The 24,335-nt window shown below is 44.9% G+C and overlaps 1 long non-coding RNA gene across 2 annotated transcripts; it reads right to left on the reverse strand.

The window, feature by feature from the left end:
* Positions 1-3,816: 3,816 nt before the first annotated feature.
* LOC146058092 (uncharacterized) lies at positions 3,817-19,823 on the reverse strand. 2 transcript variants are annotated; one of them, XR_014469819.1, is made up of 6 exons: positions 19,605-19,823; positions 18,892-19,075; positions 14,930-15,043; positions 14,217-14,400; positions 9,039-9,222; positions 3,817-7,555 (listed from the first exon to the last, which is right to left on the reverse strand). It is a non-coding gene; the product is annotated as an uncharacterized LOC146058092 (long non-coding RNA). The 2 variants fall into 2 exon arrangements; XR_014469818.1 differs by lacking the exons at positions 3,817-7,555; positions 9,039-9,222 and having other exon boundaries at positions 13,891-14,400.
* Between the last annotated feature and the right edge of the window lie 4,512 nt (positions 19,824-24,335).

Here is a 24,335-nt window from a genome sequence, read left to right on the forward strand (position 1 = left end):
GCTGTTGACGCCCCTGTATGTATGTATGTATGTATGTATGTATGTGTATGTATATATATACAAAGCAGGGTCCCAGGAGAATCCAAGAACAGACACGGCACTGCAGCTTCTTGATGAAAAAAACAAACTTTGTTTATTTGCCTCGACGGGCCGTTTCGGGGCATACACCCCTTTCTCAGGAGAATGCAAATAGTACAAAGTATACATGCATCATACAGCGTTTAAAAAGGAACATTTGGCACCACACTCACCTCATTACCTGCAGAGTCCACTCCCAGCCCACCGCAGATGACACGCGCGCCCAGCAGTGACGTATCTGGCTCACACCCATCTACGTCACGGCCATAGCAACGCGTCTCAACCCACGGTAGTCATGGTAATGGACGCCGCTACCTAACACCGCCATAGGACAGCGCACGGAGTACCCGCCACGGGAGGGCATACACGGAGTCTCTCACTCTGCCGCGCACGCCGCCCCGTCACGGACATCCATGAGCCATCCACCAACACCACAGCCAAGCCCCCGAGTCGTCCCCCCAGAGACCTCACACGCCTCAGCAGGGACTCACCGCGGGCATGGCAGGCAGTTGGCCACAGCGATGTCAGTATTGGCAACCAGGAGGGTGCCGCGCCGACAATCCCACAAATACATAACCATCTTTACAATATTGCACCATGTAAGTATCACAAATACTGTATTCAATAATTGTAACGTGTATGGAAACTTTTACACCTGAAGGAAAACTGGGGAATAGGGCTACTGGCGAAACCCCCCCAAAAAAAAAACGACACTCAGCAGCCACCCCATGGGTGTGTTGGAAGAGCTGCCAATTATTTATAAATGATAACCATTATATCCAACTCATTGATAATTTAATAACTCAAAGGCTTAAACCAGGACAATGCCAGGTACGTCAGTCAGTTATACATAATGGGGCAGATGTATTAAGCTTTGCGAAGAGATAAACTTGAGATAAAGTGGAGATAAATTGGAAAGAGATAACGCACCAGCCAATCAACTTCCAACTGTCATATTTCAAACACAGCTGATTGGCTGGTGCGTTATCTCCTTCCAATTTATCTCCACTTTACCTCAAGTTTATCTCTTCGCCAGGCTTAATACATCTGCCCCAATGTTTGCTGTTAGTGGTTTTATTGTATTCTTGTTATGTAATACGATCCACAAAAAATTCCTAGTGTGCACAAGCAGACATGGCCAATAAAGTTGATTCTGATTCTGATACATAGATCTTTTAATAATTATGCTAGGACACTACCAGTAGATGGGTGATGGGGCTTCAAAGCACATTCCTGACAGGGGCCCCAATACATTGCTATGCGCAGGGGTCTACACTGCTGTTGACGCCCCTGTATGTATGTATGTATATATATATATATTTTTTTTATTATTATTAATATTATTTATATACATTTGGTCTATCTATAATACTTTAACTGACCCGGCATATACTGGGTCACCTAAGTGTCCATCTCCGTGCTTTGCTCCGCCCCTCTGGAAACCCCCTTCTGAAAATCCTGCGTTTGCCACTGAGTCGCATATTATTATGGTTATTATACTTTATTTATATGGCACCACAAAGGATCCCCCGGGCCCAATTACAGAGTACATATACAAATGAGGGAAACAGTGACCTACAGCTGAATACAATAGAGGACAAGTACAGGGCACATAACTATAGCTACATCCGCAGGGTATCAGCGTGGTAGAAAACCACAGGGTTTGGTGCTATCAAAGATGGCTTAAGTAAAGGCCCCCATGCACTATGCAAATTCTCTGAAGGGAGAAGTCGCACCTGATCCCCCGCCGAATGTCCAACCTCCGACTCCGCTCCGATGAACACAGGACTGTGCATCAGAACGGATATTATACACATGCGATTTGGACCGATTTCACCCAATATCTCAGCTTGATCTACCGGAATTGGCCCAAATCGCATAGTGTATGGGACATTAAGAGAAGGAAAGCACAAGAGGGATGAGGGTCCTGCTCATCTATTCATGAAAATCTTTATCACTATTTATAAATAATACAGACAATATAAGTAAGATTTTAAATCAGTTTTATTTTTCAAAAAGTTTTTTTTTTTTACGTTTTGACATTGAGAAAGCAAATAGGTAATGTAACATCATGCCAAATACTGTAGGGAAATGAGAAACCAGTACAGTGGATTTGCAAACCAATATACCCCATTATATATACTCTGCCAAGTTCATAAAAGCTACTTCATGACTTCCGGTTCCGGCTCTCTGATGAGAGGAGGCTGAACGCTGCAGCTCCGCTCACGAGGCCGCCCAGACCACACTTTACACGGCAAATTTGCCTCCCTGACGCCGCCATCCACCAGCCCTCCCTCCCCAGAAGCCTTCCGCTGCATGGAGACGCAGCTAACAGCGATGCCCGCCGCCAAAAGCCGAGCACAGCGCGACGCTGAAAAAAAATCCAAGATGGCGCCCGGCACATCAGACGCCGCGCACGGACCCCTCCTGATCCCTCCGGACACCCCAGCACGCCGATCGCCGACCTCCCATAGCGGGGACACCAGCACAGCACCTCTCCAGACGGAGGATACTGTTCCAGATCCCATTCAGGTACTCCCAGCACCCTCGCACCCAGTCACATATGGGGATATGGTTCAGGCCATAAGAGCTGCTATTGGACCTTTACTCAAGGAGCAAAAATATTAAACAGCAGATAGCTCAATTGTCTCAGAGGACACTAATAAATTAACACAGGGTGGGAGAGAACTTTATGGCGATTGCTGAACTTAAGCAGGAATCACACAGACATACTAAAGAACTCTACCAGATTCATAACAAACTCCAGGACCTGGAGAAAAGGTCCAGGAGAAATAACCTTAGAATTATCGGCCTCCCAGAAACAGTCAAGGGCCAAAACCTATATGACTTTATAAAGCTCACACTCCCAAACCTGCTTCAGATACAGGACAGATGTACAGATATGGTTCTGGAGAGAGCACCTAGATTAGGCCCTCTGCGCCCTCAAGAGGGAGCCAGACCCAGGGCTGTGATCTTCAAATTACTGAACTATTTACACAAGGAATTAATCTGGAGTGCCTCACGCAGACACAGAAATATTGAGTGAGAGGGAAACAAAATCCTCCTATTTCAGGATTTCTCAGCAGAAGTCGCAAAGGCAAGGAAAGACTTTTCCCCGATATGCACTAGGCTGATAAAGGCTGAAAGAAAATTTGCACTTATATTCCCGGCCAAACTGCGTATATTCGACGGAAATTCATTTAAAGAGTTTTCCACCCCCCTCGATGCAGAGCAGTATCTGAATGAGGACTCTCAGACCCACGCATCACCCCGCTCTATGTCGGAATGCGACTGAATCTACCACACACTCAGCCTCAGAGATGCTGCACCATCTCCACTTACCTTCAATTCGCAACCCTCTCCCCCCTCCCCCCATCACCAACCATGCGAAGACCTTCATGCAACTACTCCCATACACAGATGATTCACATTGAGCAGGGGCCCCGCGTCCAAATTGAGGGATCTGCCCTACAACCTCTCAAAATCTTAACCATACTTACAGAGGAAACGACCGCAGAGACTACCCATATATATAGTCTTACTCCCTCTTGACTCTGAGAACCCCTACCCGGACGCGACCTGAAGACAAGTATACCCCCTCCCCCCCCATCTCCACCTGCTGTGCTACCCAGCCCAGAAACATTCTACAACCCCCAGATCCAGATTACAGAACTCAAGGAAGACTCCTGAATCATGGGCTCCCCCATACCAATCCCCCCCCCCTCCCCTGTTGGCGTTACAGTTAATAAGTTTATTTCTATTGGGCTGAAGAGCCTTGGGAGCTTTTGAGCGTTCCCACCTAAGATGCATAGAACTGCATACCTGAACTGCATTCCTCCCGGAAGTTTACATGTTATAATATTAATGTAAATGTTTTCCTGTTCTCTCCCCTTTTCACTCTTTCATTTTCTATTCTTTCCCCTATCTTTCCTCTCCTCCCCACCTCCCTCCCAAGCACGTCGACGAAACTTTATATATGACAAGTCACCCTCAGTGAGTATGAAACTTTTTAAATTCCTATGTGACAATGTTTAATGTCTGTTAAAATAGCCTCTTGGAATGTAGGGGGAATCAACTCCCCCTGCAAGCGAAAGAAAATCCTGATATACTTGAGGAAATTACATGTGGATATTGTATGTCTCCAGGAGACACACCTGACTGCCACTGAGTCTCTAAAACTATCCACCCTAGGATGGAAAGTGCAAGCCGCAGCCCCATACACTTCCAAGGCGAGAGGCCTGGTGATACTATCTAGAGGCTCAGTCCCAGTAAAGGTTGACCAGGTAACGCCTGACCCAGAAGGCCGCTTTCTGCTGTGCCATATCACGATTGCTGACAAAGTCTATGTGTGTGTGAATGTTTACGCCCCAAATGTTTATTCAAAACCATTTTTAGATAAGCTGGTTTCCCTAATTTCCCCTCACTTACATCTCCCTATATTGCTATGTGGTGACTTGAATATGCTAGCACACCCGGTGCTAGATAAACAAATAATGACAAAAACAAAGAGACGACAGCCCAAGTTTGGCGTCTCAGCACTAGCTTCAAAACTGCACCTTATTGATGTGTGGCGCACACTACACCCCACAGACTCAGAATTTACATGCCTATCGGCATCCACGGGGGGGCTCTCCCGCATAGATTACATCCTAACATCGTCTAATATGCTGCCAAATATTGAAGAGGCTAACATAGAGTCCATTACACTCTCTGACCACGCAGTCACATGGATAAAATTAGCCCTCTCCCCAGAACCCTCCACCTTCATTTCTTGGAGATGCCCACCTTCCCTAGCCTCCTCGCTATCTCTGAGAGACGAGGTCCTGAAGGCATGGGAGAATTACCACAAATCCAATTCAGGAACCCTTGAAACCAACCCAATGCTCTACTGGCAGGCCTCTAAGGCCGTCATCAGAGGCACAATAATATCACTAACCACACATCAGAAACGTAAGCTAACAGCAGACTATATTTCAGCCCAAACTGCCCTAACAGAAACATACCAAACATATAAATCCCACCCCTCCCCACAAAATCGCAATACCTATAACCTGAGGAGAGCCCAATTTGATAAACTACTTTCCAAACTTGAAGCAAGATTCACCTTTAAAAGAGAATATAAATTCCATAAATATGGAAATAAATCGAGCAGACTCCTGACGAACCTCCTACAGGGACAAAGACCACCATCCACGATCCACCCTTTAATCAAACCCAATGGCACACACACAACAAGCAACAGCCAAATAGCAAAAGTTTTAAATGAATTCTACGCTAACCTATACTCCCTCCCAACCTCAGCGGCCCAACACCGAGACCAATTCTGGAATAACATCACATTGCCCCAACTAGATGAAAAAACAGGAGGGACCATCATAGCTGAAATTACCCTAGATGAAGTTACCAAAGCCATATCCCAACTAAAGCCCGGAAAAGCCCCTGGCCCCGACGGCTTCACGGCCGAATACTATAAACTTCTCCTACCCCATATAGCTCCAGCCCTCACCTCTATGTTCAATGCCCTCCTAAAATCAAAAACTACCCCAATGCTATTTAACTCCGCTAATATCAGAGTATTACCCAAACCAGGCAGGGATTTGTCGGACCCGGCCTCATACAGACCTATTTCCTTGTTAAACCTGGACTACAAGCTTTTAACAAAATTTTTATCAGACAGGCTAAAACCGGTAGTCCCAAATCTAGTCCACCCCGACCAGACTGGTTTTGTCGCTGGGCGTCACCCGGTGACGAATATCCGGAAAGTCCTGGCAGCACTTTTCCAATCCCAGGGTTCCGTGTCGGGGCCTTCAAGGGCAATCCTTTCACTGGATGCAGAGAAGGCCTTTGACATGGTTCACTGGGATCACCTATTTCACACTCTCGTCCGATTTGGTTTTCCAGAGGAATTTATTTTATGGCTACAAACTCTGTATGGGGCCTCGTCCTCCAGAATCATATGTAACGGCTCTATTTCAGAACCTTTCAAAGTACTCAGAGGCACAAGACAAGGCTGCCCCCTATCCCCTCTCCTGTTCGCCCTCGCCCTGGAACCCCTAGCTGTCGCGCTTCGCACATCCCCACTATTCACAGGTATTATGGTAGGACATACAGATATACGTGTGTCACTGTTTGCAGATGACATGCTGCTTTTCTTGTCAAACCCTCCACATTCCATCCCCGCATCCCTAGAAATTATCAATCAGTTCGGAACATTCTCAGGCTACAAAATAAATATTGCAAAATCTGAACTACTCAACATCTCTGGACCCCCCCCAGAGTTCCCAGATAGCCCAGAACTGAAAACCATTAGAATTCAAACCTCCCACATCAAGTACCTTGGCATCCTTATACCAAATAAAATTGAAAATCTATATAAATTAAATTTTACCCCTACTATTTTGAAAATAACAAACTCCCTGGCAGGATGGAAAGATCTCCCTTTGTCCCTATTGGGACGTACTGAAGTTGTAAAGACCATACTCCTCCCAAAACTAACGTATATCATGCAACTACTCCCACTCAGTATCTCTAGGAAAGATGCCCTACACACCACAAAAATATGTAGCTCATTCATCTGGCATTCAAAAAAGCCCAAAAAATCCATGAAGAAGCTACAACAACCAAAACACCTTGGAGGCCTTGGTTTCCCCGACCTACTCCTCTATTCTAAAGCCCTCCTCAACAGATATGCCCTAGACTGGATCCTTGACAAAGACCAATACACTATCCCCGACCTAGATAAAGCCGTACTCTCACCCTATTCACCCTGTGCATTGCTGCACTCCCCCAAAAAACTAATACCAACCCTGATATACTCTAATATCTTCTTTAAAGACACGTATGAGGCGTGGCTCTTCCTATGTAAAACTCTTAAAAAAGACCCATCAAATTCTCCCTGGCTGACATTTTGGGGCAATCCAATGTTCACCCCGGCTGTAAACTCCGCTGTGTTCAACCGTATCAAATCCAAAGGACTATGCCTCACTTCCCAAGTCTATGACCCGGGAGGAGGCACGTATTCATTCTCACAGCTACGAGAGAACTTTGGACTCCCTCACAATACTTTATTCCCTATCATGCAACTCACACACTACGTCAAATCCCTCCCAACAGACACCTTTTCCCAAACCCCTCTAGACCCATTCTACAGGATCACCTCCAAATTCCTTTAAAAAAAATTTAAAACAAAAATAATATATGCAGAACTACTAGCTCCACACACTGAAGCCCTTTGGTCCCAAATCACACAATCTTGGACCCGAGACCTACCAGACACCCTCTCCCATGATACGCTATTTAAATACCACTCGAACATAATGAGTGTATTGAGAACCTCTTTATTGCAGGAAACGCATATTAAGACAATAAACAGAGCCTATATATCTCAATCACAAAGAAGTCACTACGTAGACGGAGAAACTGGGCAGTGTCCAAAATGTAAAGGCAATCCCGCGACGATCCTCCATAATCTGTGGACCTGTGGACACATTAAAAAATTTTGGAATAAAATTATAAACTATATTAAGACAAACTTTGAAATTACCCCAACCCTCCACCCCATACCCATGCTCTTTGCCAATTTTGACAGATGGCAACTAAATACCTACCAGACCAAACACATCCCCTTCCTTATCATATTGGTCACAGCAGCGAAGAAGCTGATCCTTAAAAACTGGATAACCCCTCATACCCCAACCTTACAAAACCTACTCCTCATGCTAACCAAAATGATGTACTTTGATAAATACGACTCCACCCTCCCGAGGTCCTCCGGCACAGGATTCCTCAAAAGATGGGAACACTATGAGAGGATTTCAAAATAGTAGGCAACAGGACCAAATACACTCCTATTCCCTTTATCGGAATAAGGTTTTGACTCACGAGGAACACAAAATATGCTGAAAGTCAATCAGAGTGCTTGTTAACCCAAGTTACCCCCCCCCCCCCCACCCCCCTCCCTTCTCTCCCTCTTCTATTCCATCACTTCAACTCTTTTTCATTCTCTTCTAAATGTTTTAAGTGTGTTTTTATATTATGTAAACAGCATTTGGTAGCATGACTCTACTCAAATACAGTAAGGATACTTGGGATAGATATGAGAATACGGGACATCGCAATAATTAAAGAAAAGACCGATGGTCTCTGAGCGAGACTGCGCCCACACTCCCCCTGAAATGCGATGCCCTGGACACCTCATTACTCTTATGAGCCAAGTGTAGCATACAAAACTACACAGATCCTGAGAATCAAACATATCTACCTAAATTGGAGTTATGTTATCAGATGTGACCATTATGTATCCTATCTGTATGTCGCCTACCTTGTTATAGCGACCGCTGTTACTGTACTGTTTAAACAGCTTTATTTATATGCACTTTAAAATCAAATAAAATTTGTTTGAAAAAAAAAAAAAGCTACTTCATACGTTATATTACATTATATATATTCTTACATATTACTTCAGTAGTAACCAGTAATAATGCGTTTGTAAATAAACTTTTCCAGTGGCATGAACCTGGCCTGCCATTGGAATTCTGGGATACATGGCGCACCTATAGTTCCTGATTGGACCGCTCTCTCAGTATTGGCAAGTGTTTAGGTTTTGATCCCGCACTAGGGTCTGCACGAATTTCGATATTAACAGATGGAATCAATAACATAGGATTATGTCATACTTGCTGACAGCAGCAAGTCAGGGGGGCGGGACAGGCAGACGTCATCAAGTCCCACCCCCACGACAGTCAAACAACGTAATTCGCGGACCCGCAAAAAAAGGTCATTTTGTGCTGCAGGGAAGGGGGTGCGGGGGCTGCCTGGTCAATGCGGGAGGATTGCCCACCTTCCCGGGGGACCCGATTTTCGGGAGCCTCACGGCAATTCCAGGAGGGTAGGCAAGCCTGGAGTATGTAATACAATTAGGAACAAATAGAAAAATAATATAATACAAGATAATTAATTACCTCTAAGTAGGAGACTGCTTCGTCCACAGCCTCGTGCCAGAGTAACATGAGGCCCAAAGTGGAGCCAAGTTGGTGGGGTAGAAGTTTGGATTGTGTCTATGATCCTCTATATTAAAGTCCAACCAGACTCCTATTTCCTTGTCCCACAGAACAGCCTGCACAGCATCCAGTCGCTCCGGCATATCTGTAGCAAATAACAAGAACAGAAATGATACGATATAGAAATTATAATACAGCCAATTGGAAAAATGGTGAAATAAACTTTAACAAAAGACCAATTGTTCTGATAATGTTGTTAAATAAAATGGATTGACCTAGGCCCTTATTCAGATCTGATCGCAGTACAAAATTGTTCTCAATATGGGCAAAACCTTGTGCACTGCAGGTGGGGCAGATGTAACATGTGCAGAGAGAGGCCCTTATTCTGCTTGGTGCGGCCGGAGCCGCATATGCGGCTCCGACCGTGCAGGCGAATCCCCGCCTTCCATACGGATCGCCACGGCCGTCCGTACGCGGACATGTGGCGGTCCGCATGAAAATGGCGGGGGATACGCCTCCACCATCTTGGAGCAGCCCCCTGCATTCGATGGTCGCCGACCATCGAAGGCAGGGCCGCACGCTCCACCAGCTCCCGCAACCATAGACCTCACGGACACTTGTCCGTGTGAAAGCATGTATGGGGGCGGGCAGCTGACATCCGGCGATGTCAGATGCCCGCCCCCAACGCATGCGTCACAGCCTCATTACCATGCGTACGCCTCGCGTTTGCATGGGAACGCCCATGAAACGCGGGGCGTATGCATAGGGAAATGAGGCTAAGTAGCCCCTCACGCCCCTATCCACCCCCTTTGCGGCGGTAAAAAAAATTGTGTGTCGATTTCGCCTGCACATGCGCAGAGTGCCCTCTGCGCATGCGCAGAGCGAAAACATCGGCGGAACGGCCGCAAGCGGCCGTTACCGCTTAGATCGGAATAAGGGCCAGAGTTACATTTGGGTGGGGTGTTTTGAAACTGAAATCTAAATTGCAGAGTCAAAATAATGCAGCCAGTATTTACCCTGCACAGAAACAAAATCTAACTCTCTCTACACATGTTACATCTGTCCCACCTGGAGGGCACATGGTTTTGCCCATTTTGAGAACAAATTTGTTCTGCGATCAGATCTGAATAAGGGCCCTAATTTGTGTGAATGGCCATACAGCACATGTTGTGATCTTATCAGTGAGAAACACTCTGCGTCCTCCTAGCAGCACAATGTCCATTCTCAAACTATAGCCTGTTACCTCTGCCCTGGTGATGAGAATTTGGATTAACATATCCTTGGCATAATATCCTTGGCGGTCCTTAATGCATTGTACTGCAGAAAGAGAGGACATGAGCTGGTTTATTACAAGGTAACTACATGGTTAGTATATTTCTCCTGATTATAAAACTGCCGCGAGAGATGAAGCAGTATTCACACTATACTAAAGTAATTAATAATTTGGCCACTGGAGGCGCACTTCCACTGGCATCTGTGGGCAACATATATTTTCTTTCAGAACTAATACAATTGCTCCCACTGCTGTGTATGGCTACAAATATGCAGAGATAAAAGGTTATTTGTGCCTATTAACTTTTATCACGTAAATAAGTAAGAGGTAAGACATCCCATTCTGTAACAGCAGGCCCTGGATGATATACATAGCGGTGCCCTTCTGCCACATGGCAGCTAGTGATGTCACAATGGGCCGATGATGTCACAATGGGCCGATGATGTCACAATGGGCTGTGATGGGTAGAACACTGGCAGCTGACTGCTTCCTGAGTCATATCTAATATTGCTGGACTTGTGCCAACACAGATAATTTTTCACTCTTTTCTGAAGATTGAAGTTTGATATAAAATGAAGAAGGCGAAAGCTAATAAAGCTATAGACCACCAAATGACTGTCGCTCTGCGCATCCGTCCCGTTAATTTGACGGAGACTAAGAACCGCGCCCGATGCATCACACACCAGCTCGGACCGCAGACAGTGCTATTGCAGGACCCCGGTGAGGATCCTAACGATGTCCTGCGCTCCACCAGGACAAGAGAAACAACATTCCAATTTAACCAGGTGTTTGACCAGGCAGCTACCCAGGAGACTGTGTATGATTCCACAGTGAAGCCCTTATTGGGTGACGTCCTGTCCGGGTACAATGCTGCCATATTTGCCTACGGCCCCACAGGCACCGGAAAGACCTTCACCATGATGGGTAAGGACCGCGAACCTGGAGTAATATATCGCACCCTGAAGGACCTGTTTAAAGCCATTGAGGAGACTGGGGAAAAAAAGAATTTCTCCGTATCATTATCATACGCGGAGATCTATAATGAAACCGTCCGAGACCTATTAAGACCTTCCTCTAGGTCTTTGGTCCTCAGAGAGGATCCCAATGGCAACACCAACATAGAAGGGATTTCTACATTCTCCCTTAGCACTCCTGAGGAAGCCATGACCCTGCTGAAGAAGGGCAACAAGCGGCGCACAGAAGCTCCCACAGCCGCTAATAAGACCTCATCCCGCTCACATGCAGTATTGCAGGTCACCATAAAGCAGACAGCCAGTGATAGTGTGAGCACAGGCAAGTTGTACATGGTAGACCTTGCGGGATCAGAACGAGCAAGCCAGACTAAGAACAGCGGCCAGACCATGAAAGAAGGAGGATACATCAACCGATCCCTTCTTACCCTCAGGATGTGTATCATGGCGCTGCGTGACAGACCAGGCAGCCATATAAACTATCGGGACAGCAAGCTGACCTGGCTGCTAAAGGGAGCACTGAGCGGGAAAAGCCGATTGGTTATGATCACGCACATCAGCCCTGCGGATAGTGCTTATGAAGAATCCCGCAGCACAATGACCTACGGAAGCAAGGCCAAGTTTATCAAGACGCGAGTGGAGAAAAACCGTGTCTGTGTCCCCAATAAGACTTCCGAGGGCGTCAGAGGGACCACAGTGCTGCCGGAAGTCCCTCATCCTCCAGAGCATGGCAGTGGGATCCTGCCCAGGTCTGGGAATATTTATCAAGTGAGAAAAAGTGCAAGGCCGCTGCGTGATTTTCCTCCCTGTATCCAGCAAAGAATCCCTAACCGCAATTTGAGACCAAAGCCACAGCATCTTACGGTGTACACTCCTTTCAAGGTTGGTCATTACACATTGCACACATGAACAGCAATCGGGCTGGCAGTAAAGGTACCCATACACGTTACAATTATTGTATACAGTATTATATACAATACTGTATTCAATAATTGTAACGTGTATGGAAACTTTTACACCTGAAGGAAAACTGGGGAATAGGGCTACTGGCGAAACCCCAACAAAAAAAAAACGACACTCAGCAGCCACCCCATGGGTGTGTTGGAAGAGCTGCCAATTATTTATAAATGATAACCATTATATCCAACTCATTGATAATTTAATAACTCAAAGGCTTAAACCAGGACAATGCCAGGTACGTCAGTCAGTTATACATAATGTGTGCTGTTAGTGGTTTTATTGTATTCTTGTTATGTAATACGATCCACAAAAAATTCCTAGTGTGCACAATCACACATGGCCAATAAAGTTGATTCTGATTCTGATACATAGATCTTTTAATAATTATGCTAGGACACTACCAGTAGATGGGTGATGGGGCTTCATAGCACATTCCTGACAGGGGCCCCAATACATTGCTATGCGCAGGGGTCTACACTGCTGTTGACGCCCCTGTATGTATGTATGTATGTATGTATGTATGTATGTGTATGTATGTATATATATATATATATTTTTATTATTAATATTATTTATATACATTTGGTCTATCTATAATACTTTAACTGACCCGGCATATACTGGGTCACCTAAGTGTCCATCTCCGTGCTTTGCTCCGCCCCTCTGGAAACCCCCTTCTGAAAATCCTGCGTTTGCCACTGGTCGCATATTATTATGGTTATTATACTTTATTTATATGGCACCACAAAGGATCCCCCGGGCCCAATTACAGAGTACATATACAAATGAGGGAAACAGTGACCTACAGCTGAATACAATAGAGGACAAGTACAGGGCACATAATTATAGCTACATCCGCAGTGTATCAGCGTGGTAGAAAACCACAGGGTTTGGTGCTATCAAAGATGGCTTAAGTAAAGGCCCCCATGCACTATGCAAATTCTCTGAAGGGAGAAGTCGCACCTGATCCCCCGCCGAATGTCCAACCTCCGACTCCGCTCCGATAAACACAGGACTGTGCATCAGAACGGATATTATACACATGCGATTTGGACCGATTTCACCCAATATCTCAGCTTGATCTACCGGAATTGGCCCAAATCGCATAGTGTATGGGACATTAAGAGAAGGAAAGCACAAGAGGGATGAGGGTCCTGCTCATTTATTCATGAAAATCTTTATCACTATTTATAAATAATACAGACAATATAAGTAAGATTTTAAATCAGTTTTATTTTTCAAAAAGTTTTTTTTTTTTACGTTTTGGCATTGAGTAAGCAAATAGGTAATGTAACATCATGCCAAATACTGTAGGGAAATGAGAAACCAGTACAATGGATTTGCAAACCAATATACCCCATTATATATACTCTGCCAAGTTCATAAAAGCTACTTCATACGTTATATTACATTATATATATTCTTACATATTACTTCAGTAGTAACCAGTAATAATGCGTTTGTAAATAAACTTTTCCAGTGGCATGAACCTGGCCTGCCATTGGAATTCTGGGATACATGGCGCACCTATAGTTCCTGATTGGACCGCTCTCTCAGTATTGGCAAGTGTTTAGGTTTTGATCCCGCACTAGGGTCTGCACGAATTTCGATATTAACAGATGGAATCAATACCATAGGAGTATGTCATACTTGCTGACAGCAGCAAGTCAGGGGGGCGGGACAGGCAGATGTCATCAAGCCCCACCCCCACGACAGTCAAACAACGTAATTCGCGGACCCGCAAAAAAAGCTCATTTTGTGCTGCAGGGAAGGGGGTGCGGGGGCTGCCTGGCCAATGCGGGAGGATTGCCCACCTTCCCGGGGGACCCGATTTTCGTGAGCCTCACGGCAATTCCAGGAGGGTAGGCAAGCCTGGAGTATGTAATACAATTAGGAACAAATAGAAAAATAATATAATACAAGATAATTAATTACCTCTAAGTAGGAGACTGCTTTGTCCACAGCCTCGTGCCAGAGTAACATGAGGCCCAAAGTGGAGCCAAGTTGGTGGGGTAGAAGTTTGGATTGTGTCTATGATCCTCTATATTAAAGTCCAACCAGACTCCTATTTCCTTGTCCCACAGAACAGCCTGCACAGCATCCAGTCGCTCCGGCATATCTGTAGCAAATGACAAGAACAGAAATGATACAATATAGAAATTATAATACAGCCAATTGGAAAAATGGTGAAATAAACTTTAACAAAAGACCAATTGTTCTGATAATGTTGTTAAATAAAATGGATTGACCTAGGCCCTTATTCAGATCTGATCGCAGTACAAAATTGTTCTCAATATGGGCAAAACCTTGTGCACTGCAGGTGGGGCAGATGTAACATGTGCAGAGAGAGTTACATTTGGGTGGGGTGTTTTGAAACTGAAATCTAAATTGCAGTGTCAAAATAATGCAGTCAGTATTTACCCTGCACAGAAACAAAATCTAACTCTCTCTACACATGTTACATCTGTCCCACCTGGAGGGCACATGGTTTTGCCCATTTTGAGAACAAATTTGTTCTGCGATCAGATCTGAATAAGGGCCCTAATTTGTGTGAATGGCCATACAGCACATGTTGTGATCTTATCAGTGAGAAACACTCTGCGTCCTCCTAGCAGCACAATGTCCATTCTCAAACTATAGCCTGTTACCTCTGCCCTGGTGATGAGAATTTGGATTAACATATCCTCATCTGTCCCAGTCCCCATCATGGTTTTTGTAAGGATCCTTGGCATAATATCCTTGGCGGTCCTTAATGCATTGTACTGCAGAAAGAGAGGACATGAGCTGGTTTATTACAAGGTAACTGTACATGGTTAGTATATTTCTCCTGATTATAAAACTGCCGCGAGAGATGAAGCAGTATTCACACTATACTAAAGTAATTAATAATTTGGCCACTGGAGGCGCACTTCCACTGGCATCTGTGGGCAACATATATTTTCTTTCAGAACTAATACAATTGCTCCCACTGCTGTGTATGGCTACAAATATGCAGAGATAAAAGGTTCTTTGTGCCTATTAACTTTTATCACGTAAATAAGTAAGAGGTAAGACATCCCATTCTGTAACAGCAGGCCCTGGATGATATACATAGCAGTGCCCTTCTGCCACATGGCAGCTAGTGATGTCACAATGGGCCGATGATGTCACAATGGGCCGATGATGTCACAATGGGCCGATGATGTCACAATGGGCTGTGATGGGTAGAACACTGGCAGCTGACTGCTTCCTGAGTCATATCTAATATTGCTGGACTTGTGCCAACACAGATAATTTTTCACTCTTTTCTGAAGATTGAAGTTTGATATAAAATGAAGAAGGCGAAAGCTAATAAAGCTATAGACCACCAAATGACTGTCGCTCTGCGCATCCGTCCCGTTAATTTGACGGAGACTAAGAACCGCGCCCGATGCATCACACACCAGCTCGGACCGCAGACAGTGCTATTGCAGGACCCCGGTGAGGATCCTAACGATGTCCTGCGCTCCACCAGGACAAGAGAAACAACATTCCAATTTAACCAGGTGTTTGACCAGGCAGCTACCCAGGAGACTGTGTATGATTCCACAGTGAAGCCCTTATTGGGTGACGTCCTGTCCGGGTACAATGCTGCCATATTTGCCTACGGCCCCACAGGCACCGGAAAGACCTTCACCATGATGGGTAAGGACCGCGAACCTGGAGTAATATATCGCACCCTGAAGGACCTGTTTAAAGCCATTGAGGAGACTGGGGAAAAAAAGAATTTCTCCGTATCATTATCATACGCGGAGATCTATAATGAAACCGTCCGAGACCTATTAAGACCTTCCTCTAGGTCTTTGGTCCTCAGAGAGGATCCCAATGGCAACACCAACATAGAAGGGATTTCTACATTCTCCCTTAGCACTCCTGAGGAAGCCATGACCCTGCTGAAGAAGGGCAACAAGCGGCGCACAGAAGCTCCCACAGCCGCTAATAAGACCTCATCCCGCTCACATGCAGTATTGCAGGTCACCATAAAGCAGACAGCCAGTGATAGTGTGAGCACAGGCAAGTTGTACATGGTAGACCTTGCGGGATCAGAACGAGCAAGCCAGACTAAGAACAGCGGCCAGACCATGAAAGAAGGAGGATACATCAACCGATCCCTTCTTACCCTCAGGATGTGTATCATGGCGCTGCGTGACAGACCAGGCAGCCATATAAACTATCGGGACAGCAAGCTGACCTGGCTGCTAAAGGGAGCACTGAGCGGGAAAAGCCGATTGGTTATGATCACGCACATCAGCCCTGCGGATAGTGCTTATGAAGAATCCCGCAGCACAATGACCTACGGAAGCAAGGCCAAGTTTATCAAGACGCGAGTGGAGAAAAACCGTGTCTGTGTCCCCAATAAGACTTCCGAGGGCGTCAGAGGGACCACAGTGCTGCCGGAAGTCCCTCATCCTACAGAGCATGGCCGTGGGATCCTGCCCAGGTCTGGGAATATTTATCAAGTGAGAAAAAGTGCAAGGCCGCTGCGTGATTTTCCTCCCTGTATCCAGCAAAGAATCCCCAACCGCAATTTGAGACCAAAGCCACAGCATCTTACGGTGTACACTCCTTTCAAGGTTGGTCATTACACATTGCACACATGAACAGCAATCGGGCTGGCAGTAAAGGTACCCATACACGTTACAATTATTGTATACAGTATTATATACAATACTGTATTCAATAATTGTAACGTGTATGGAAACTTTTACACCTGAAGGAAAACTGGGGAATAGGGCTACTGGCGAAACCCCAACAAAAAAAAAACGACACTCAGCAGCCACCCCATGGGTGTGTTGGAAGAGCTGCCAATTATTTATAAATGATAACCATTATATCCAACTCATTGATAATTTAATAACTCAAAGGCTTAAACCAGGACAATGCCAGGTACGTCAGTCAGTTATACATAATGTGTGCTGTTAGTGGTTTTATTGTATTCTTGTTATGTAATACGATCCACAAAAAATTCCTAGTGTGCACAATCACACATGGCCAATAAAGTTGATTCTGATTCTGATACATAGATCTTTTAATAATTATGCTAGGACACTACCAGTAGATGGGTGATGGGGCTTCATAGCACATTCCTGACAGGGGCCCCAATACATTGCTATGCGCAGGGGTCTACACTGCTGTTGACGCCCCTGTATGTATGTATGTATGTATGTATGTATGTATGTATGTGTATGTATGTATATATATATATATATTTTTATTATTAATATTATTTATATACATTTGGTCTATCTATAATACTTTAACTGACCCGGCATATACTGGGTCACCTAAGTGTCCATCTCCGTGCTTTGCTCCGCCCCTCTGGAAACCCCCTTCTGAAAATCCTGCGTTTGCCACTGGTCGCATATTATTATGGTTATTATACTTTATTTATATGGCACCACAAAGGATCCCCCGGGCCCAATTACAGAGTACATATACAAATGAGGGAAACAGTGACCTACAGCTGAATACAATAGAGGACAAGTACAGGGCACATAATTATAGCTACATCCGCAGTGTATCAGCGTGGTAGAAAACCACAGGGTTTGGTGCTATCAAAGATGGCTTAAGTAAAGGCCCCCATGCACTATGCAAATTCTCTGAAGGGAGAAGTCGCACCTGATCCCCCGCCGAATGTCCAACCTCCGACTCCGCTCCGATAAACACAGGACTGTGCATCAGAACGGATATTATACACATGCGATTTGGACCGATTTCACCCAATATCTCAGCTTGATCTACCGGAATTGGCCCAAATCGCATAGTGTATGGGACATTAAGAGAAGGAAAGCACAAGAGGGATGAGGGTCCTGCTCATCTATTCATGAAAATCTTTATCACTATTTATAAATAATACAGACAATATAAGTAAGATTTTAAATCAGTTTTATTTTTCAAAAAGTTTTTTTTTTTTTACGTTTTGGCATTGAGAAAGCAAATAGGTAATGTAACATCATGCCAAATACTGTAGGGAAATGAGAAACCAGTACAATGGATTTGCAAACCAATATACCCCATTATATATACTCTGCCAAGTTCATAAAAGCTACTTCATACGTTATATTACATTATATATATTCTTACAAATTACTTCAGTAGTAACCAGTAATAATGCGTTTGTAAATAAACTTTTCCAGTGGCATGAACCTGGCCTGCCATTGGAATTCTGGGATACATGGCGCACCTATAGTTCCTGATTGGACCGCTCTCTCAGTATTGGCAAGTGTTTAGGTTTTGATCCCGCACTAGGGTCTGCACGAATTTCGATATTAACAGATGGAATCAATACCATAGGAGTATGTCATACTTGCTGACAGCAGCAAGTCAGGGGGGCAGGACAGGCAGATGTCATCAAGCCCCACCCCCACGACAGTCAAACAACGTAATTCGCGGACCCGCAAAAAAAGCTCATTTTGTGCTGCAGGGAAGGGGGTGCGGGGGCTGCCTGGCCAATGCGGGAGGATTGCCCACTTTCCCGGGGGACCCGATTTTCGGGAGCCTCACGGCAATTCCAGGAGGGTAGGCAAGCCTGGAGTATGTAATACAATTAGGAACAAATAGAAAAATAATATAATACAAGATAATTAATTACCTCTAAGTAGGAGACTGCTTTGTCCACAGCCTCGTGCCAGAGTAACATGAGGCCCAAAGTGGAGCCAAGTTGGTGGGGTAGAAGTTTGGATTGTGTCTATGATCCTCTATATTAAAGTCCAACCAGACTCCTATTTCCTTGTCCCACAGAACAGCCTGCACAGCATCCAGTCGCTCCGGCATATCTGTAGCAAATAACAAGAACAGAAATGATATAATATAGAAATTATAATACAGCCAATTGGAAAAATGGTGAAATAAACTTTAACAAAAGACCAATTGTTCTGATAATGTTGTTAAATAAAATGGATTGACCTAGGCCCTTATTCAGATCTGATCGCAGTACAAAATTGTTCTCAATATGGGCAAAACCTTGTGCACTGCAGGTGGGGCAGATGTAACATGTGCAGAGAGAGTTACATTTGGGTGGGGTGTTTTGAAACTGAAATCTAAATTGCAGTGTCAAAATAATGCAGTCAGTATTTACCCTGCACAGAAACAAAATCTAACTCTCTCTACACATGTTACATCTGTCCCACCTGGAGGGCACATGGTTTTGCCCATTTTGAGAACAAATTTGTTCTGCGATCAGATCTGAATAAGGGCCCTAATTTGTGTGAATGGCCATACAGCACATGTTGTGATCTTATCAGTGAGAAACACTCTGCATCCTCCTAGCAGCACAATGTCCATTCTCAAACTATAGCCTGTTACCTCTGCCCTGGTGATGAGAATTTGGATTAACATATCCTCATCTGTCCCAGTCCCCATCATGGTTTTTGTAAGGATCCTTGGCATAATATCCTTGGTGGTCCTTAATGCATTGTACTGCAGAAAGAGAGGACATGAGCTGGTTTATTACAAGGTAACTGTACATGGTTAGTATATTTCTCCTGATTATAAAACTGCCGCGAGAGATGAAGCAGTATTCACACTATACTAAAGTAATTAATAATTTGGCCACTGGAGGCGCACTTCCACTGGCATCTGTGGGCAACATATATTTTCTTTCAGAACTAATACAATTGCTCCCACTGCTGTGTATGGCTACAAACATGCAGAGATAAAAGGTTCTTTGTGCCTATTAACTTTTATCACGTAAATAAGTAAGAGGTAAGACATCCCAGGGGGACCAGAAGACGATACCACTTCTGTAACAGCAGACCCTGGATGAGATACATAGCAGTGCCCTTCTGCCACATGGCAGCTAGTGATGTCACAATGGGCCGATGATGTCACAATGGGCCGATGATGTCACAATGGGCTGTGATGGGTAGAACACTGGCAGCTGACTGCTTCCTGAGTCATATCTAATATTGCTGGACTTGTGCCAACACAGATAATTTTTCACTCTTTTCTGAAGATTGAAGTTTGATATAAAATGAAGAAGGCGAAAGCTAATAAAGCTATAGACCACCAAATGACTGTCGCTCTGCGCATCCGTCCCGTTAATTTGACGGAGACTAAGAACCGCGCCCGATGCATCACACACCAGCTCGGACCGCAGACAGTGCTATTGCAGGACCCCGGTGAGGATCCTAACGATGTCCTGCGCTCCACCAGGACAAGAGAAACAACATTCCAATTTAACCAGGTGTTTGACCAGGCAGCTACCCAGGAGACTGTGTATGATTCCACAGTGAAGCCCTTATTGGGTGACATCCTGTCCGGGTACAATGCTGCCATATTTGCCTACGGCCCCACAGGCACCGGAAAGACCTTCACCATGATGGGTAAGCATCGCGAACCTGGAGTAATATATCGCACCCTGAAGGACCTGTTTAAAGCCATTGAGGAGACTGGGGAAAAAAAGAATTTCTCCGTATCATTATCATACGCGGAGATCTATAATGAAACCGTCCGAGACCTATTAAGACCTTCCTCTAGGTCTTTGGTCCTCAGAGAGGATCCCAATGGCAACACCAACATAGAAGGGATTTCTACATTCTCCCTTAGCACTCCTGAGGAAGCCATGACCCTGCTGAAGAAGGGCAACAAGCGGCGCACAGAAGCTCCCACAGCCGCTAATAAGACCTCATCCCGCTCACATGCAGTATTGCAGGTCACCATAAAGCAGACAGCCAGTGATAGTGTGAGCACAGGCAAGTTGTACATGGTAGACCTTGCGGGATCAGAACGAGCAAGCCAGACTAAGAACAGCGGCAATCGGGCTGGCAGTAAAGGTACCCATACACGTTACAATTATTGTATACAGTATTATATACAATACTGTATTCAATAATTGTAACGTGTATGGAAACTTTTACACCTGAAGGAAAACTGGGGAATAGGGCTACTGGCGAAACCCCAACAAAAAAAAAACGACACTCAGCAGCCACCCCATGGGTGTGTTGGAAGAGCTGCCAATTATTTATAAATGATAACCATTATATCCAACTCATTGATAATTTAATAACTCAAAGGCTTAAACCAGGACAATGCCAGGTACGTCAGTCAGTTATACATAATGTGTGCTGTTAGTGGTTTTATTGTATTCTTGTTATGTAATACGATCCACAAAAAATTCCTAGTGTGCACAAGCACACATGGCCAATAAAGTTGATTCTGATACATAGATCTTTTAATAATTATGCTAGGACACTACCAGTAGATGGGTGATGGGGCTTCATAGCACATTCCTGACAGGGGCCCCAATACATTGCTATGCGCAGGGGTCTACACTGCTGTTGACGCCCCTGTATGTATGTATGTATGTATGTATGTATGTATGTGTATGTATGTATATATATATATTTTTTTTTTATTATTAATATTATTTATATACATTTGGTCTATCTATAATACTTTAACTGACCCGGCATATACTGGGTCACCTAAGTGTCCATCTCCGTGCTTTGCTCCGCCCCTCTGGAAACCCCCTTCTGAATATCCTGCGTTTGCCACTGATAAGAGAGCTGCCGCCAGGATTGCAAGCCAGAGGCTAGGTAAGTGTAGTGAGAGATAGCCTTACCAAACCTCTGCTAGTGCCGCAAACCATGTTGCAGTACCCACCTCCACAACCACCGCATCCCCGCCATCCCTCCAAAGAGAACTGTAAACACCATCAAAGTGCTGTGTGCGTTTTTTTATAATTTCTCTATTTTGTAATTGTTTATGGTTTTACATTGGCATGCACATGTGTACACTATGTAGGCACATCACATATACTATTAAAAAGCGCTTTATTTAATCATACAAAGGGGGAAATTTACTAAGATGTGTATTCTACTTCACATGTGATGTTGCTATGGGCAACCAATCAGATCCTGTCTACTATCTTCTAGAGGGTGCTAAATAAATAAGTAGATTCTGATTGGTTGCCCATAGCAACATCACATGTAAAGTATAATACTTTGAAACAGATCAGTGTCCCTGAAAAAATAGCTTTCACTTTCTGTTTTGACATCTTTTTAGCACACAAAGGAGTAATTTGGTCTGTTGAGTGTCCTCCAGTGGTCAATAGTGGTACTTTACCTCATAGAGGTGAGGAGTAATTAGCCTTTTATATACAGAATCATTCCATTAGTGTGATGTAAGCTGTTTGCATGTGTTGCATATTTTACATATACTGTATTGGTGTCTCTAGTGTATTAATGTATATTTGTTTTCTTTCCATGCAAATTGCACCAGGCAGTATTACCAATAAACATGAGATGACACTGGAACTGTTTGTACAGAGCAGCATTTTATTGTGTTATCATTTTAAACAAAACACAAAGAGGCTCATTATAACCTATAAATAAACGAGAAGTTATTGTAGCTATACTAAATAATAACTTATTTATACAAGAATGCTAAGTATAATAAATGTATTCATTATTCATTTCTGCAATAAAGAACATTGCGCTCTCTTCAATAAATTGTAACAGAGATGTTCATTAAGGACATTTTATTATGAAAGCCTGTCTGTGTCCTAATGGGCTGCAGCTTATGAATGTTAGCGGCTAGGCAGTGTTATGGGCCGGGCAGCTAACACTGGACCAGACTTTGTATTGTGGATGCTATCCAGGGTCTGGTCCTCAGTATACAGGGCCTAATTAAAGATTCTAGATACCCTAGGCTAAAACACATGTAGCTCCCCTTGTAATGCTGCTAACACACACATATGTGTATGGGGGCTCTGGGACTCACCATTCATACTGCCTATATGCATATAACGAAAGTTATACAACTGACATGTAGGATCTAATGCTTCAGGTGTGTGAAGGAGACTTTGGCTGGTGCTGTAGCACACTGTACATAAAGTAATGGTGCCATCAGTAAGTTTGGCACAGCAGATCCGATATGTAATGCCGGCGGTCGGAATCCCGGCGGTCGGAATCCCGACACTGGAATCCCGACCGCCGAAATCCCGACATGGGGGGGACGTGGAGCACCCCCCCTTGCGGGCTCGCTGCGCTCGCCACGCAGCACGCCCGGTGCCTCGCTACGCTCGGCACGCTATTTTATTCTCCCTCTATGGGTGTCGTGGACACCCACGGAGGGAGAAAGTTTTGGGATTTCGGTGGTCGGGATTCCAGTTTCGGGATTCCGACCGCCGGGATCCCGACCGCTGGCAAATTGACTGCATCCCGGCACAGCCACCTGAAGAATGGTACCCCCCACAGTACATCAGGACAGATGACAGCTAACAAGCATAGAATAAATTAGGCCTTAATTTTATTCCTCGGCTGTCACCTGCAAGGTGCCCCTCAATCCCGGCACCCTAGGCTGCAGCCTAATCAGTCTTTTATTTAATCAGGCACTGTCATATATATATATATATATATATATATATATACATATATATATATATATACTGTTTTCCCATAAAGGTACTTGTTTCCTAGCGCGGCGCCCCCGATTTTGATCGAAGTGCATCTTATCGCATCACATGCAATATAGCGGCATGCGATGCATGTGATTCGATTTTTAATTGTACAAGCACCCTGATGGGTGCTTACAATGTTAAATGCACTCCCATTGTCAACGCCACCCCCACTATCAACGCCAACCCGAAGCACGGCGAGCGCAGCGAGCCCGCGAGGGGCGGCGGTACGCGTCCTCCAACCTTTTCATACCCCCACTATCCACATCGGCGTTGATTTTAGATAGTGTGGCGAGCGCAGCGAGCCACTGAGCCCGAAGCGTTGGGAGCGTAGCGAGCCCCGCGAGGGGACACGGATTACTTTACATGTATTCTGCATCCACTCGCCACGCTTCGGGCTTGTATTCCGCGTCCCCTCGCGGGGCTCGCTGTACTCGCAACACTTCGGGCTCGGTGGCTCGCCACACTATCTAAAGTCAACTCCACGCCGACGTGGATAGTGGGGGTATGAAAAGGTCGGAGGACGTGTACCGCCGCCCCTCGCGGGCTCGCTACGCTCGCCACTCTTCGGGTTGGCATTGATAGTGGGGGTGGCATTGACAATGGGGCTGCATTTAACATTGTAAGCACCCATCAGG

Source organism: Crinia signifera, chromosome 1 (genome assembly GCF_055691185.1).
Source record: "Crinia signifera chromosome 1, ASM5569118v1, whole genome shotgun sequence".
Classification (NCBI taxonomy): Eukaryota; Metazoa; Chordata; class Amphibia; order Anura; family Myobatrachidae; genus Crinia; species Crinia signifera.